This window comes from Pongo pygmaeus, chromosome 19 (assembly GCF_028885625.2).
Source record: "Pongo pygmaeus isolate AG05252 chromosome 19, NHGRI_mPonPyg2-v2.0_pri, whole genome shotgun sequence".
Classification (NCBI taxonomy): domain Eukaryota; kingdom Metazoa; phylum Chordata; class Mammalia; order Primates; family Hominidae; genus Pongo; species Pongo pygmaeus.
In genome coordinates this window covers 20,002,535-20,020,777 of record NC_072392.2, presented here as the reverse complement: position 1 = coordinate 20,020,777, position 18,243 = coordinate 20,002,535, and the positions used below count along the sequence as shown (strand labels likewise).

Sequence of the window (18,243 nt, the reverse complement as noted above, 5' to 3'; positions counted from 1 at the left end):
TGACACATTTTTTTTTCTTTTTCTTTGGCATCTGTTTATTCCTTCTCACAGTTTCTTTTTTCTTCATTGACCCTCGTATCTTTGAGCAAATGTACAAAATATAGTGGATGAACAACTAGTTTTGTCTGTCTTTAGAGGCCCAACTAATGTTTTCTTTCTCAAATGATTGCTATTTGCTCATGCCAGAAGTATAAGGACAGTCAAATTCTGAATTACTTTCATAAAAATTTGGAGTTGGAACCTTTTTGGGGCACTCAGGTGGAGAGCAGCCAGCCTGCTGTGGTGACGGGGTGAATTCTGGTTCCTTCTCACTGCTTTAATGTACCAGCAGCTTTTGATATCCATGAGCAAACTGGGGGCCTCTGCAAGACTAGTAGAGGTTTAACACAACCTGGTAGATATCCCATCTGAAGTAAGAAATGGCTCCAGGGCAAAGCAGCTCTTATTTCTCTAGATGCTGTTTCTCTCCAAATCTCAGCCTGACAATTCTTGGCTGTGCATTAACTCAGTTAGTGTTAAAAAAAATAATAAATTATTACCTCTTATTTATTTTTATTTATTTATTTATTTATTTTTTGTGATGGAGTCTTGCTCTGTCACAATCTCGGCTGACTGCAACCTCCACCTCTGAGAATCAAGGGATTCTCCTGCCTCAGCTTCCCGAGTAGCTGTGACTACAGGTGCACGCCACTACTAATTTTTGTATTTTTAGTAGACACGGGGTTTTGCCATGTTAGCCAGGCTGGTCTCAACCTCCTGACCTCAGGTGATCCACCCGCCTCGGCCTCCCAAAGTGCTGGGATTATAGGCGTGAGCCACCGTGCCTGGACCTGATTTGTTTTAAAATGTTACTTTACATACAAAACCTAAATTAAATTATTCTAGGATACCTAGTCTGTCTTTATCAGAAGCATAAGTCTGACATTTATTCATCATAAAAAATGGTATTTGAAATTTTCTCTCACTTGTGTTGTTTTGTTGTTGACCTCACAAAGTTATCTTATAAAAATGTTCTTGATTATGTCTGATAATATTGTTTTATTTGAAAAATAATTTTTTCTTTGCGCCATTCTTGAAACTTTTACATTGTAACATTAGACGAAAAGAATTAAGAACTATTTTAAACTGGTGTTAGAAAGCAGTGCTTACTGAGGACCTATGTGTTAAAAGAGAAATGGCAATATTTGTCAAAATGTCTACACAAGCACCTAATTTGAATGTATGCTACACTGCAAATAAATGTTTATATTTATAAATGTCTTACTTGTTGTCACAGCATAGAATGAGGTGGAGAAGGAACAAAGAAATCTGTAACCGGTGTGATCAATCAGTTGTAAACACCAGCCTCCAAATTACCTGTTATTAATTGTTGGTACTGAGAGTTCACAGTGAAACAGAACAATCAGAAAACATGTGCAAATAAAATTATTAAAACTTCATCTCTATGATGTGCCATGTTCTGAATAGCCAGTTTCTGAGTGTCCAGGCCATCTGTACAAGAAAGAGAGTTGTTATTTGGTCAAGGACACATGCATTTTTCAGTCTAGAAGAATGTCATCATTTTCTTGAAGTAATTGCAGTGTTCCTACTCTGTATCAAACAGCAAATACCTCTGATTCCTAAGTCAACAGCATAGTTATTATTTGATTTTTTCCAAGTGAATAAAGTGAAAAATAAAATGTTATGTCACAATCCCAAAACACTGCTGGCATATGGAATAGTTGAGATGATAGAACATGATTTTACAACTCCAAACTGAAAATATCTATCCTTGCAAGCAGTTGCACCCCTGAAAAACTATTATATTGTCTGGCAAAAGACTCTCTCATGATAGGAAGGTTTTCTAGATACTTCTAGAAATAGAGACAGGGATTAAACTTTATGTGGCCCCAAGAAAAGGAATCAGAATTGAGTATTGTTGATGATTGCTTATGAGCTTGAGAATTAAGAAAAAAAAGGACCCCTCCCCACAGGTACCAACAGTTACATAACCACAGGTGCCATGGAACTAATTTGACATATTGAAACAATTTTCTATAATCATTCAGATTTGTGACAAATCAAAATCTAACTATCAAATTCATACTTATGTTAGTTACAAGTCAAATCTTATTTTAAAAAACATCCAAACTCTTTGAAGATTTATCTTAACAATGACAAAGCAATTGACTGGGAAGTAGTATTGTTAACCATTCAATTGACTATTTGACCTAAGAATGCTGTATGTATATATATTTAATTTCTATTAAACAAATGAACATATTTGTTTATACCATATAGTTATAGTTTGACTTTTTTGAGAATTCAACCAAAACCATCAATCCTGAAGTATCAAACTCCAGTGACTTCAGCAATTCTACTTTAGAATTCAATGATTTGGTAATAAATGTAAGTAAAATATTAATAATTTCAGCCAGGCGCAGTAGCTCACGCCTGTAATCCCAGCACTTTGGGAGGCCGAGGTGGGCGGATCATGAGGTCAGGAGATTGAGACCATGGTGAAACCCCAACTCTACTAAAAACACAAAAAATTAGCCAGGCGTGGTGGCGGGTGCCAGTAGTCCTAGCTACTTGGGAGGCTGAGGCAGGAGAATGGCGTGAACCCAGGAGGCGGAGCTTGCAGTGAGCTGAGATCGCACCACTGCACTCCAGCCTGGGCAACACAGCAAAACTATGTCTCAAATAAAAAAAGTTAATAATTTCATGGTAACCCTCTTCATTTTTTTCAGAATCAGAACAACAACATTTTACCTTTGCTGATTATTAAGGAATGTTCTCAGTATCATCTAATATTTATGTTCTTGCAAATGCAAGCACTGAACACTGATATTTTAAATAACATCTTTGTTTTTAAAAATCATGTATCTTTCATGCATCTGTAACCATCTGATCAATGATCAGAAAACAGAAAAGTCAGTAAGTATCACTAGGATTCTCTCAGACAGTCACATTTAATTGGCTGGGCCCCTTTGAATTTCCATCTAGAATCTTCTGAGATTAATGTAGAAGTAATCACTCTGCATAAAAGCAGCTTAAAATACTGGACATAGCTTCAGTATCAGAACACTTTCAACTATAGTGTGACATGCACAATTGCTTTATTTTTCTTGAATATTTTCTCTCTTCCACTTGGTTAAGAATTTAGCAGATTGTGCTTTTCTGGAGAAAAAAAACCCCAATGTTGGAAACCAAGTTTTATTTAACAAAATTAAGTGATTTAAGCACAGATAGATTTTGAACTTAATTCTACAGTATGTGTTTCACAACAAATTTCCTTGTATTAATGGTACGCCATTTCATACACAGAGCAAGTTCGAGCACTGCAGAACACAGCTAATTTTTGCTAATGTATCACAATTACAGAAATACCTCTGCTAAATGAACTTGTCCTATTTGCATGAAAATGAACAATGTTCAATAACCCTCAGAATATTTTATTTCATGCTGATTCAGATTTTTTCTAACCTTTTTTTTCTGTGACTTTGCTTCCACAATAACATAGAATGTTTTTAAAAAGGCAAATGTAGTTTGTTTTCATATATATTTTCCAGATACTCTTTCTTAAGAAAGCATGGTAACTTGCAGTTATTACCATGCATATCTTTTTTCTGGCAAAAGGATATAATTTGTTTTAAAAAGCCAATCCGAACACTGTCCTATGTGTATATAGGGTGGCCATGCTGTTAAATTTGCACATAGCCTGTCAGTGACTGAGGATGACCCAAATTGCAACTTCCTGTTTTAATGTTGCAAAGGTCACCTATGCTTGATGGTGTGTCAAATACCCAAAGCTTGCATGGAGGGACCTAACAATGGACCTTTTCAAAGCTGTGCTTCCAGAATCTTTATCGACTTTACTTCATAGTACAATAAGATGAACAAAACACAAACCACCTGATTTCCAACAGCTTATTTAAAACCAAAACCACCATGTGAGACTTAATAATTGAATTTATTACAGTTGGTATAGTACACATTAGATATGGATGACATATCTGCAGTGAGTCATTGTAAGTCTAGTAAATATCCAGATGATAACATCTATTTAAGAACAGCACTGATAATTATATACGAGGAGGTCATGTTAAGGGTTCCACAACAAATTAGAGATGATGTCCATGAAGTTATCTATGCTACTCTATATAAAGCCTGGGTAATATTCAGTGCAGATACTGACTTGTGTTCCTGACTCACAGGCGGTGCTCAGACACATTTAACCCACTGTCTGACACAATGAATGAACGTGTGCTGTAAGTGAACCCGTTTTGGGCATGAGGTTAATTATTTTCTATACGAGTACATTAAATCATTTTGTTTTCCAAGTGTAAATGAAGCCTTCAATTTGACTGAATAAAATACAAGATGTGCACCACCATGCCCGGCTAATTTTTTTGTTTATTTTTGTACAGGCAGGGTTTCACCATGTTGCCCAGGCTGGTCTGGGACTCCTGAGTTCAAGCCATCCACCTGCCTTGGCCTCCCAAAGTGCTAGGATTACAGGTGCGAGCCACTGCACCTGTCCTAAAATACAGATTTTGCTTAATTTCTTCACTTGATGTTCTGGTACAGACATTTGCTTGGAAATACAGTATAGTTAGCAGAAGCCTTTTCATGGGGAAATAAGATATCAGTAAGTATTCCAGGATTTTAAACTAGAATACAAAAGAAGAAAATATTTAAAATAAACTATAGAGTAATATAAAATGTATTTACATCCTTACATTTAACTGCTTATTTTACAAGCAATAAGTTATCATTCACCAATTAATAATTTATGTCAAGTTCACCCGTATTAATACACACAAACTTCTATGAAGTTCCATAATGCCAAATAAAAAAGCAACATCTAGGTTTAACATTTATTTTATATAGGCCTAACGCAGCACCAGCATTACAGGATTGCATTTACAAATTCTCTTGACTCTAAGCATGAAGTTATGTTAAAAGACTAAGGCAATTTCACTGTTTTTGGGCTTTTTTAATATTAAGGAAACCTAAATTTGTATGAGTGAATTAAATTGAATTACATTTTCTTATAGGCATATCAGTTTACCCTATCTTTGTTAAAATAACATGCACTGCCCTACAAAATGAATGCCGTATTCCCAATCATGTTTCTGCCACAATCTTAAAGATTTGGGGAAACAAATGCAATCTAAAATCAGAGACTCCATGTTCAATGCCAAAGGTACACACCTCTATTTTTTCCCCAATAAGCCTCTTGGAAAAGTCTTTGAATTACACGTTAAAGTGCACTTCAAGGAAATGTGATGTTTTCATTTATAGCTGGTGAACAGCATGCAATTTAACAGCACTGTCACTAACAATTAGAGACTGCTCTGGATCTAAGTACTAAAAATGACACACACTGCAATCACAAGATATTTGGACGTGGGAATTTATTGAACAAAGTTAGGCCGGGACTCTAAAGCAGCACTTGATTCTTTTGCTTCAAGACGACGACGTTTAAACGTTAGTATCACTATTGTTTCTTTTTCCCTCAACTCTTCTCCCACACTGCCTTCTCCCCCACCACCTTCTCCCAACGTCTTTCCCCGCTTCCCTTCTCCCTCCCTCCGCTCCCCCTTCTTCTCCCAGCACTGTCTTCTCAGCCCGTCTTTCTGCCTTTTTCTTCCCCTCCCCACCTCGTTCCCTGCCTCATCCTCTTCTCTCCCACCAATCTTTTTCCCCTCTCCACCTATTTCCCCAAGGTCGTCTTCGCCGCTTTCCCCTCCCTTCTTCTTCCCCCAAACCCGTCCTCTTCCCTACTCCCTCCCCACCCTTTTCTTCTTCACCCCTTTTCCACAGTCTTCTTCCCCACCTTCTGCCCTTTCCCTCTCCTCTTCTTCCCGACCCTTCTCCTTTCCCACCCCTCTCCTTTCCCAACCTCTTCCCACCTTTTTCTCCCCTCTCCCTCTTCTCCCCTCCTTCTTCCCCACTGCGGTCTTCCCGCATCCTCTTCTGCCCTCTCCCTGCTGTTTTCTTCCCGCACCTTCTTCTCTCCCGCAGTTTTTTTCCCCTTCCCCACCGTTTTCTTCCCCTCAGTCTCTCCCATTCCTGGCAGCACGGCTTCTTGTGGCGGCAGCTTTTCCTCCCATCTCCTTCTAGCCACCCGCTCGCTTCCAGTCTCCACCTTCCCGCCTATTCCCCCAGCAGCGGCTTCCCGCCGCTCCCTCTTCTCCCCTCCCCCTCCTCACCGTCTTCTCCCGGCCTGTTACCCCCAACCGTTTTCTTCCTCACCCCGCACCGTTTCCTTCCCATGTCTGCCGCAGTCTTCTTCCCACCCTCTTCTCCCCTCCCCATCGTCTTCTTTCCCAGCCTCTTATTCTCCGTCTTCTACCCGCCTCCATATCCCCACCTTCTTCTCGCAGCAGCGTCTTCCTGCCACGCTTTTTTCTCCCCGCACCAAATCTTCTCTCTTCCTCTCCCCACCGTTCTCTCCCCACGCCGTCTTCTCCCCTCACCGTCTTCTCCCCGCGCCTTGCCCACAACCGTTTTCTTCCCCTCACACCGTTTTCTTCCCATGTCCTCCCACCGTCTGGCAGGAGCGTCTGTCAGTCGCAATCTTCTTCCCACTTTCTTCTCTCCCTCTCCCCATCGTCTTTTTTCCCAGCCTCTTATTTCCGCCATCTTCTTCCCCTCCCCCACCATTCTCTTCCCGTTTCCATCTCCCCACCTTCTCGCAGCAGCGACTTCCTGCCGCGCTTTTCTCTCCCCCTCTCCCTTCTCCCACTCCCCACCGTCTTCGCCCCCGATCGTCTTCTTGCCCACCCCCTTCTCGCGCTCTCCCACTGCCTTTCACCTAGAAGCTCCCCACGCGTGCCCGCGCCTGTGTCCCCGCGCCCTGTGTGTCTATGCGCCCAGGCAGCCCCATAAGCTGGGCCCCTGAGCTCCGCCCCAGCAGCCAACGGGAGACCCAGGAGAGTCGCTGCCTGTGCCATCAGGGCTGCCGCCGCCCCCGCCCTCGCCCTCGCCGCTACCTCAGAGCTCAACAGTGTTGGCTGCCGGCGGAAGACAGTGGGGCCCAGAAGACTGCGGGGAGAGGGGGAGGAGGGGACGGAGAGGGTGGGAAAGACCTTGGAAAGTGGGATGGGGAGAAAGAAGGTGGGGAAGAAGACGGGGAGAAAGTGCAGGGAAGAGACAGTGTGGTAGAGAAGACAGTGGAGGAAAACGGTGAGGAGAGGGAGAAAGGAGGGTGGAAAAGAAAACGATGAGGACAAGGCCAGGAGCGGTGGCTCACGCCTGTAATCCCAGCACTTTGGGAGGCTGATGCGGGCGGATCACAAGGTGAGGAGTTCGAGACCTGCCTGACCAACATGCTGAAACCCAGTCTCTACTAAAAACACAAAAATTAGCTGGGCGTGATGGCCAGCTCCTGTATTCCCAGCTACTCCAGCGCCTGAGGCCGGAGAATCTCTTGAACCCCTGAGGCGGAGGTTGCAGTGAGCTGAGAACTCACCATTACACTCCAGCCTGGATGACACAGGGAGACTCCATCTCAAAAAAGAACAAAAAACTACAGTGGGGAGAGGGCGAGGGGAAGAAGATAGTAGGGGAAAAAGACCACCGAGAAAGGGAGAAGAGGTAGGGAGAGCTCTATTGTTTCACTGAACATTCCTCAGTTAAAGTTAAAATGTTCTCATAAGTTTGTGTGTTTTCAACTTTTGCTCTTCCAGTTGGTATATTATTTTCTTCCTCCATCTCCTTTTTATACTCTCCAACCACCTTTCTCTTTTTATTTTTCCAATGTTTTTCTTTCTTCTAAGAACATTCTTAACGCTGGTAGCACTTTACAATGTTGCAAAGCTCTGAATCCTATTTCCTGTCAACTCTTCATGCTTTCCCATTGAGATATCAGGAGATTTTCCTCCTAATTACTTTGTTTACACTAGGAACATTTCAGCTTGGCTAGACCTGTTTTCTACCTAATTTTTTTCAGCTTCAAGCTTCAGAAACCCAAATGCTCCTGTTTTTTTTTTTTTTTTTTTTTGAGACGGAGTCTCTCTCTTTGGCCCATGCTGGAATTCAGTGGCAAGATCTCCGCTCACTGCAAGCTCCGCCCCCCAGGTTCACGCCAAGCTCCGCCCCCCAGGTTCACGCCATTCTCCTGCCTCAGCACCCCCAGTAGCTGGGACTACAGGCGCCCGCCACCACGCCCGGCTAATTTTTTGTATTTTTTTAGTAGAGACGGGGTTTCACCATGTTAGCCAGGCTGGTCTCGATCTCCTGACCTCGTGATCCGCCTGCCTCGGCCTCCCAAAGTGCTGGGATTACAGGCGTGACCAAATGTGCTCCTTTACCAATTGTTTCTGTCTCAGGAATTGGTTTCTTGATGCACTGTGATACACATGAAGCCATATACCTTTCTCAGCTCATTATCCCCAGAATGTATTTGCACATTATTGACAAAGAATAGACACCTAATAAATATTTCTAAATTTTTATTGTTCTTCCTTGCCACAAAACAGCAATCACCTTTTTTTTTTAGCATGATGTACTTGCCCTTCTATCGTCTTGTCCTGAACTATTTATCAAATCTTATTTCTTCCCACTCCCCCATTTGTTTCCCACGCTGTGACCGTTGAGAACTACTTAGAGCTCTGTCAACTCTCCATGCTATTTTATAATAATCAACACTAATGAAAAGAAAAGGGGCTTTATAGCAGAGGCAGAACTCATTATTTTCTAAAAAATACATGCATATCTCCCATGTTGAATAGTGTCCCACAGAAAGTCATGTCCAGCTGGAACCCAGGAATGTTAAACTATTTGGAAACAGGGTCTCTGCAGATACACTTGGTTAAGACAAGGTCACAGTGCATTAGGGTGGGCCGTAAAGCCAATGGCTGTGTCCTTACAGGAAGGTCGTGGGAACATCCAGAGACCTACAGGGAAGACGGCCATGGGACAAGGGAGGCAGAGTCTGGAGTTAGCTGCCTACAGTCACGGAATGCCAAGGACAGCTGGAAACCACCAGAAGCTAAGAAGGAGATTTTACCTGAAAGCCTCCCAAAGGAATCAATCATACTCACACCTCCTTTTTGAATTTCTGGCCTCGTGAATGGTGAAAAAATGAATTTCTATCATCTTAAGGCCCTGTGGTTTGTGGTCATTTATTCTGTTCCTAGCCTTAGGAAACTAACACAGCATGCTAAGGGAAAAGAAGAAAATTCTGCATAACATGTCATTTTACTTTTTAAAACAACTACTGTTGACAGTAAATGACTATTCTTCTAAGATTCATATGCAGAACATATATGCAGCCCAGAACATTTTTTCAGACCCATGGCATAAGTGATATGATCGATAAAATCCAAATATTAACCTGCCAAAAGAGTTATTTTTTCTTTTGCAGTCATTTAAATGTAATAAGCAGAGGTCATGAGCCCTATAAAATTAATCTATTCATTTGTTGTCACTTGATACTTATGATCCATTGACATATTTAGGTTTTTAGTTCTTTGTACAGATTATGGTTCGTCTTGCACTGTAATTTTATTGCACAACAAATTTTTTATTTATCATATATCTAAGTTGTTTCTTAAATGTAAGTAACTTTGCACTTGAAAATACTCAGAAGACTTCTGTCGACCTTCTCATAACAGCTTCTTCTAGTTAATAAAAACCTAATCCCATTTTCCTTTTATGTATAGATTATAAGTAAAATTGGCATTCAAAAATTAAAATCTGTTCCACAATTTCTATTGCTATTGTAGGTAGTATAACATAAAATGTGTCTTATTTTTCCCTCACTCATTGACAATTTAAGTAAATTTTTTAAACCAAGAAGCTCTTTTCACATACCAGGCCCAGTGATTGGAACTGAGTATTCAGTATTGAACAAAGCAAACAAGTTTCTTATCATTAAGCTCATATTCTATGTTATAAACATTTTTCCAGTGAAATTACTGGAATGTTTTCAAGCAGTATTGAATTGTGTTCTTATAATCACCTATCTCCATTTATTGTTGAGAATGAAGAAAATTTTGGAGCATACAATTCAATGCAATGATATATTTTTTATTTTTTATTTTTTTTGAGACAGAGTTTCGCTCTTGCTGCCCAGGCTGGAGTGCAGTGTCACGATCCCGGCTCACTGCAACCTCTGCCTCCCGGGTTCAAGCAATTCTGCCTCAGCCTCCTGAGTAGCTGAGATTACAGGCATGCACCACCATGCCTGGCTAATTTTTTGTTTAGTAGAGACGGGGTTTTGTCAGGTTGTCCAGGCTAGTCTCAAGCTCTTGACCTCAGATGATCCACCCACCTCAGCTTCCCAAAGTGCTGGCATTACAGGCATGGGCCACTGTGCCCGGCCCAATGCAATGATTTGGTAGTTACTATGGTGGTTTTAAAATGACCTGAGTGAAATATAGTGCTTATAGCAATTCCTCGTCTGTCATTCATTTCATCTACTAATCTGCTCCAACTACATTATTTCTTTTTATTAAATGTCTTGGGATAAAAAATAATATTTTGTAGTTATACTCAAGCTTCAAATACAATATCATTATCCATAAAATACTAAATGTATGTAAAGCTTATATAAAATTTAAAGAATAATTATGACACTAAAGTAATCCAGAAGGATATAAAAAGGTATTTTTGAAGCCCAAAAAATAAGAATCAAAAAATAGAATACATGAAGAATTAAAAGGAAAATGAGAAAAGAAGCTGAGAACAATTTTAAAAATAGGACATTTATAGCAATGAGTTATTGTGATGCATGACAGAAATTATCAACTAATTGTAAAGATGTCACAGACAGTAAAATATAAATGAAAAAGAAGCAATTACTTGTATCCCACTAAATAACACAGGAAGCTTGCCAGATAGGGATGCCAAATGTATAGAAAATGAAATACAAATTAAAATGTGGTCTTGTAGAAATGAATATAATCTAGAAATCAAAAGACAAGGTAAAAAAGTAAAATGATAAAATTATAGAAGAAGGTGAAACATTTGAGAAAGACAAATAAGCATTTACTTCATTAAAAGACAAATGAATAGTCTATCATATTTTGGTCATGTTTTTATAAGTTAGTTTTAATGAAATATTATGAGTTTCTCCTGAAAAGGACCAGAGTTATGTTTTGACCCCTTGCATAGTTTGTATGACATCAGGAATGTAGCACAGTATTGAAAAAAAAAAAAGCATGTTTATTTGAATTGAAAAAATGAACCACAAATATTTCAGGGAAATGATATGGAAACTGAATGAATGGTCTACATAAAGCCAAAGCCATTTCAACAAAGACACAAAACTGTCTTGCTGCCAGCTGGGTTAGATATAGAAATCACAAGTAGAGAAGTTTAACATGGCAACCTTAAAGCCTACTCTGAACATTGTGGAGTGATTGGCACATAGTAAGTAATTGAAAAATTTTTATTTATAGCCATTCACAAAGGAGTCAAAGCAAAATATATCATATATTTTACATATTTATATATTCAGTGGCCTTTACTATAAAGCATTGAAATAAAAACAGTAGCAATAAATTATCTTAATTATTTGATGAGATATTTATATGAAATATTTATAAAAGGATAATAGAAAAATAGAATTGATATTCTTGTAAAACTCAAACACTGAAGAAGATAATCTGGTGATTAAAATAAATAATAACCATGGCTACCATATTTTTAAAAAGAAAATAACAAATGTTGTCTAGAAGGTGGACAAACTGAAACCCGTATACACTGTTGGAAGAGACTTAAAGTGGTGCAGATGCTATGCAAAACAGTATGTCAGCTCCTCAAAACTTAAAAGCAGAATTACTGTATAATCCAGCAATTCAGTATTCAGAATTGATATAAGCACTATATTTCACTCAGGTCATTTTAAAACCGCCATAGTAACTATTAAATCATTGCATTGGGCTGGGTGCAGTGGCTCATGCCTGTAATGCCAGCACTTTGGGAGGCTGAGGTGGGTGGATCATCTGAGGTCAAGAGTTCGAGACTAGCCTGGATAGCCTGGTGAAAATCCGTCTCTACTAAACAAAAAATTAGCCGGGTATGGTGGCACAAGCCTTTAATCTCAGCTACTCAGGAGGCTGAGGCAGGAGAATTGTTTGAACCCAGGAAGTGGAGGTTGCAGTGAGCCCAGATCGTGACACTGCACTCCAGCCTGGGCAGCAAGAGTGAAACACTGTCTCAAAAAAAAAAAAAAAAAAAAAAAAAAAATCATTGCATTGAATTGTATGCTCCAATTTTCTTCATTCTCAACAATAAATGGAGATAGGTGATTATAAGAACACAATTCTGGCCAGGCGCGGTGGCTCACGCCTGTAATCCCTGCACTTTGGGAGGCCGAGGCCGGTGAATCATGAGGTCAGGAGATTGAGACCATCCTGGCTAACACGGTGAAACCCCATCTCTACTAAAAAATTAGCCAGGCGTCCTGGCGGGCGCCTGTAGTCGCAGCTACTCGGAACCCTGAGGCAGGAGAATGGTGTGAACCCGGCAGGTGGACCTTGCAGTGAGCCAAGATTGCGCCACTGCACCCCAACCTGGGCGATAGAGTGAGACTTCATCACAAAAAAAAAAAAAAAAATAAGTTGTTATGGAGTGAGGGAAAAAACAAGACAAATTTTATGTTATACTACATACCATAGCAATAGAAATTGTGGAACAGATTTTACTTTTTAAATGCCGATTTGACTTATAATCTATACATAAAAGGAAAATGGAATTAGGTTTTTATTAACTAGTTTTATTAACTAGAAGAAGCTGTTACGAGAACGTCAACAGAAGTCTACTGAGTATTTTCAAGTGCAAAGTTACTTACATTTAAGAAACAACTTAGATATATGATAAATAAAAAATTTGTTGTGCAATAAAATTACAGTGCAAGACGAACCATAATCTGTACAAAGAACTAAAAACCTAAATATGTCAATGGATCATAAGTATCAAGTGACAACAAATGAATAGATTAATTTTATAGGGCTCATGACCTCTGCTTATTACATTTAAATGACTGCAAAAGAAAAAATAACTCTTTTGGCAGGTTAATATTTGGATTTTATCGATCATATCACTTATGCCATGGGTCTGAAAAAATGTTCTGGGCTGCATATATGTTCTGCATATGAATCTTAGAAGAATAGTCATTTACTGTCAACAGTAGTTGTTTTAAAAAGTAAAATGACATGTTATGCAGAATTTTCTTCTTTTCCCTTAGCATGCTGTGTTAGTTTCCTAAGGCTAGGAACAGAATAAATGACCACAAACCACAGGGCCTTAAGATGATAGAAATTCATTTTTTCACCATTCACGAGGCCAGAAATTCAAAAAGGAGGTGTGAGTATGATTGATTCCTTTGGGAGGCTTTCAGGTAAAATCTCCTTCTTAGCTTCTGGTGGTTTCCAGCTGTCCTTGGCATTCCGTGACTGTAGGCAGCTAACTCCAGACTCTGCCTCCCTTGTCCCATGGCCGTCTTCCCTGTAGGTCTCTGGATGTTCCCACGACCTTCCTGTAAGGACACAGCCATTGGCTTTACGGCCCACCCTAATGCACTGTGACCTTGTCTTAACCAAGTGTATCTGCAGAGACCCTGTTTCCAAATAGTTTAACATTCCTGGGTTCCAGCTGGACATGACTTTCTGTGGGACACTATTCAACATGGGAGATAAGCATGTATTTTTTAGAAAATAATGAGTTCTGCCTCTGCTATAAAGCCCCTTTTCTTTTCATTAGTGTTGATTATTATAAAATAGCATGGAGAGTTGACAGAGCTCTAAGTAGTTCTCAACGGTCACAGCGTGGGAAACAAATGGGGGAGTGGGAAGAAATAAGATTTGATAAATAGTTCAGGGCAAGATGATAGAAGGGCATGTACCTCATGCTAAAAAAAAAAGGTGATTGCTGTTTTGTGGCAAAGAAGAACAATAAAAATTTAGAAATATTTATTAGGTGTCTATTCTGTGTCAATAATATGCAAATACATTCTGGGGATAATGAGCTGAGAAAGGTATTTGGCTTCATGTGTATCGCAGTGCAACAAGAAACCAATTCCTGAGACAGAAACAATTAGTAAAGGAGCACATTTGGGTTTGTCAAGCTTGAAGTTGAAAAAAAATTAAGTAGAAAACAGGCCTAGCCAAGCTGAAATGTTCCTAGTGTAAACAAAATAATAGGATGAAAATCTCCTGATACCTCAATGGGAAAGCATGAAGAGATGACAGGAAATAGGATTCGGAGCTTTGCAACATTGTAAAGTGTTACCAGCGTTAAGAATGATCTTAGAAGAAAGAAAAACATTGGAAAATAAAAACAGAAAGGTGGTTGGAGTTTTAACTTGGTGTTGAATAAAATTAAATTAAGGAGCTGGAGGAAGAAAAGAATATATCAACTGGAAGAGCAAAAGTTGAAAATACGGAATTTATGAGAACATTTTAACTTTAACTGAGGAATGTTCAGTGAAACAGTAGAGCTCTCCCCACCTCTTCTCCCTTTCTCGGTGGTCTTTTTCCCCACTATCTTCTTCCCCTCGCCCTCTCCCCACTGTGGTTTTTCTCTTTTCTGAGATGAGTCTCCCTGTGTTGTCCAGGATGGAGTGCAGTGGTGAGTTCTCAGCTCACTGCAACCTCTGCCCCCTGGTTCAAGCAGTTCTCCTGCCTCACAGCCTCTGGAGTAGCTGGGGTTACAGGCGCTCGCCACCACGCCCGGCTAATTTTTGTATTTGCGGTAGAGACTGGGTTTCAGCATGTTGGTCAGGCAGGTCTCGAACTCCTGAACTTGGAATCCGCCCGCCTCAGCCTTCCAAAGTGCTGGGATTACAGGCGTGAGCCACCGCACCCTGCCGTGTCCTCACCTTCTTCTTTCCCACCCTCCTTTCTGCCTCTCCGACTTTCCAAGGTTCTTTCCCACCTTCTCCTTACCCTCCTCCCCCTCTCCCTGCAGTCTTCTGGGCCCCACTGTCTTCCTCCCGCAGCCAACACTTTTCATTTCTGAGGCAGTGGGGCGGCGGGGCGGCGGGGCGGCGGGGCGGCGGGGCGGCGGGGCGGCGGGGCGGCGGGGCGGCGGCACAAAGAAACAAAAAATTATTTGTCAAGGTAAACAATATTATCAGACATAATCAAGAACATTTTTATAAGATAACTTTCTGAGGTCAACAACAACACAAGTGAGAGAAAATTTCAAATACCATTTTTTATGATGAATATTTATTCATCATATGCTTCTGATAAAGACAGAGTAGGTATCCTAGAATAATTTAAATTAGGTTTTGTATGTAAAGTAACATTTTAAAACAAATCAGGTCCAGGCATGGTGGCTCACGCCTATAATCCCAGCACTTTGGGAGGCAGAGGCGGGTGGATCACTTGAGGTCAGGAGGTCGAGACCAGCCTGGCTAACATGGCAAAACCCCATGTCTACTAAAATTACAAAATTAGTAGTGGCGTGCGCCTGTAGTCACAGCTACTCGGGAAGCTGAGGCAGGAGAATCTCTTGATTCTCAGAGGTGGAGGTTGCAGTCAGCCGAGATTGTGCCACTGCACTCCAGCCTGGGTGACACAGCAAGACTCCATCACAAAAAAATAAAAATAAAATAAATAAATAAATAAATAAAAATAAATCGGAGGCAATAATTTAATTTTTTTTTTAACAGTAACTGAGTTAATGCACAGCTAAGAATTGTCAGGCTAAGATTTGGAGGGAAACAGCATCTAGAGAAATAAGAGCTGCTTTGCCCTGGAGCCATTTCTTACTTCAGATGGGGTATCTACCCAGGTTGTGTTAAACATCTGTTAGTCTTGCAGAGACCCCCAGTTTGGTCATGGATATTAAAGGCTGCTGGTGCATTAAAGCAGTGAGAAGGTACCAGAATTCACCCAATCACCACAGCAGGCTGGCTGCTCTCCACCTGAGTGCCCCAAAAAGGTTCCAACTCCAAATTTTTATGAAAGTGATTCAGAATTTGATTGTCCTTGTACTTCTGACATGAGCAAATAGCAATCATTTGAGAAAGAAAACATTAGTTGGGCCTCTAAAGACAGACAAAACCAGTTGTTCACCACTATATTTTGTACATTTGCTCAAAGATATGAGGGTCAATGAAGAAAAAAAGACACTGTGAGAAGGAATAAACAGATGCCAAGGAAAAAGAAAAAAATGTGTCAAAGCAACTAGAATTACTGTATTCCAAGACACGAAGTCAAGCTTGGAAACTTCAACAAGAAAGTGGAAAGTATAAAATTGACAGATTAGGGTAAATAACACACAAAAATTCTAAGACTAAAAAATGTGAGGAAGAAAAAGGTCACTCAATATATGAGTTTAACAGCAAATGAGACACAGCTAAGTAGAGAAGCAGTGAATTATAATTGATGTCATAAACTAACCAGAAAAAATATGCATGTTGATACATACATTCGTAAAGATATATGGATACAAGAGCTTAAGAGTCACTGAGGATATTTCATAATAAAATCTAATATATGCTGAAGAAAAGAGATGAAAATAAGAATGGGATGGAAAAATATTTAAAGACCCAATTGCTGAGAACTTTCTAAACTTAATGAAATATAATAACCTACAATTTCAGAAAGACAAACTCCTGGTAATGAAGCTGCAGAAAACCAAGAAACAAGTAGAAATTAGTAGAGCTTCACTGTGATGTAAGACATTAACCGCTAGTCAAAAAATTCCCTACACAACCAAAGTATCTTTTAAAAATAAAGATAACATTAAAACATGTTCAGATGAGTAAAAACTGACAGAAATTTTTTTTTATCAGCAGATAGACCCTAAGTGAAATTCCAAAGCATGTTTATTGAGAAAGAAGAAAAAGCAAAATGATAATAAATAAATATTTTCAAGGATTCAGGGATGAATGGAGAGCAGCAAAAGTGGCAGATATCTTGACAATACACAAATGGACTAAAACAGCAATGCCTTGGGGATATTAAATACATAGCACAGACCCAATTCACACACAAGTACAAGTACATGTGAGAAGGGATAACAGGGCTGGGCACAGTGACTCAGGCCTGTAATCCCAGCACTTTGGGAGGCCAAAGCAGGTGGATCATGAAGTCAGGAATTCAACACCAGCCTGGCCAACATAGTGAAAGCCTGTCTCTACTAAAAATACAAAAATTAGCTGGGCGTGGTGGTGGGCGCCTGTAGTCCCAGCTACTTGGGTGGCTGAGGCAGGAGAATCACTTGAAGCCAGGAGGCAAAGGTTGCAGTGAGCCAAGATCAAGCCACCACAATCCAGCCTAGGTGACATGGTGAGACTCTGTCTCACAAAAAAAAAGAGAAGGGATAATAAAATTAAGGTCCTTCTTTGCATTTTCCAGAACAATAGTAAAAAGAATTCATAACTATTAAATTTTGATAAGTCAAAAAATATATTGTAATTTCTGGCTGGGTGCGGTGGCTCACGCCTGTAATCCCAGCACTTTGGGAGGCTGAGGTGGGCAGATCACCTGAAGTAGGGAGTTCGAGGCCAGCCTGACCAACATGGTGAAATCTCATCTCTACTAAAAATACAAAATTAGCTGGGCATGGTGGCACATGCCTGTAATCCCAGCTACTCGGGAGGCTAAGGCAGGAGAATTGCTTGAACCAGGAGGCAGAGGTTGCAGTGACCTGAGATGGCGCCATTGCACTCCAGCCTGGGCAACAAGAGCGAAACTACATCTCAAAAAAAAAAAAAAAAAGTATCGTTGAATAATTCTTTTTCTTTAACAGGGGACTTTTTTCTGGTCTGACCCCCAGCTCCCCACCTACCTACATAAGAGACTGGAGTGGGTATGGGGGAGAATCTTCACCAGAAATGGGGGAAGCAGTACAGGTTCACGTTGTGGAAGGTGACAGTCCCTCTCCATTGACCATCCCCTACAGGGCTCCCAGAACACTGGAGCCAAGCAGACACCCCCAGCAGAGAACTGGAGATTCTTGTCTGGAGAAACAGAATAGTCTTAGAGAAAAGCCCCTGAGGGGCCAATGTCTCAGCAGTCTCCATCCAGCTGCCCTTCTCCCATCTCAGTGCACTTCCCCTAAAATGCATGCCCCGGCCTGGGAGCAGGGGCCGGGAGAGGGCCCACCAGCTTCTCTCAGGTCAGGACAATGGCCAGATACTGCAGAGGCACTGAGCGTGTTAAGACATTCTTGCCTTACCGTAAGCATGATGCCATTATTGTCCCCACTTTTCAGATGAGGGAACCATGGCCTGGGGGGTGAGGCGGGTCACTCAGCGAGGAAGTAGAATGGAGAATAGAATACCAGGCATTG

At 40.6% G+C, this 18,243-nt stretch overlaps 1 pseudogene; it reads left to right on the top strand.

Annotated features, from left to right (window-relative positions):
* Nucleotides 1–5,535: 5,535 nt before the first annotated feature.
* Nucleotides 5,536–18,243, top strand: part of LOC134738655 (uncharacterized) — a 33,141-nt pseudogene continuing 20,433 nt past the window's right edge.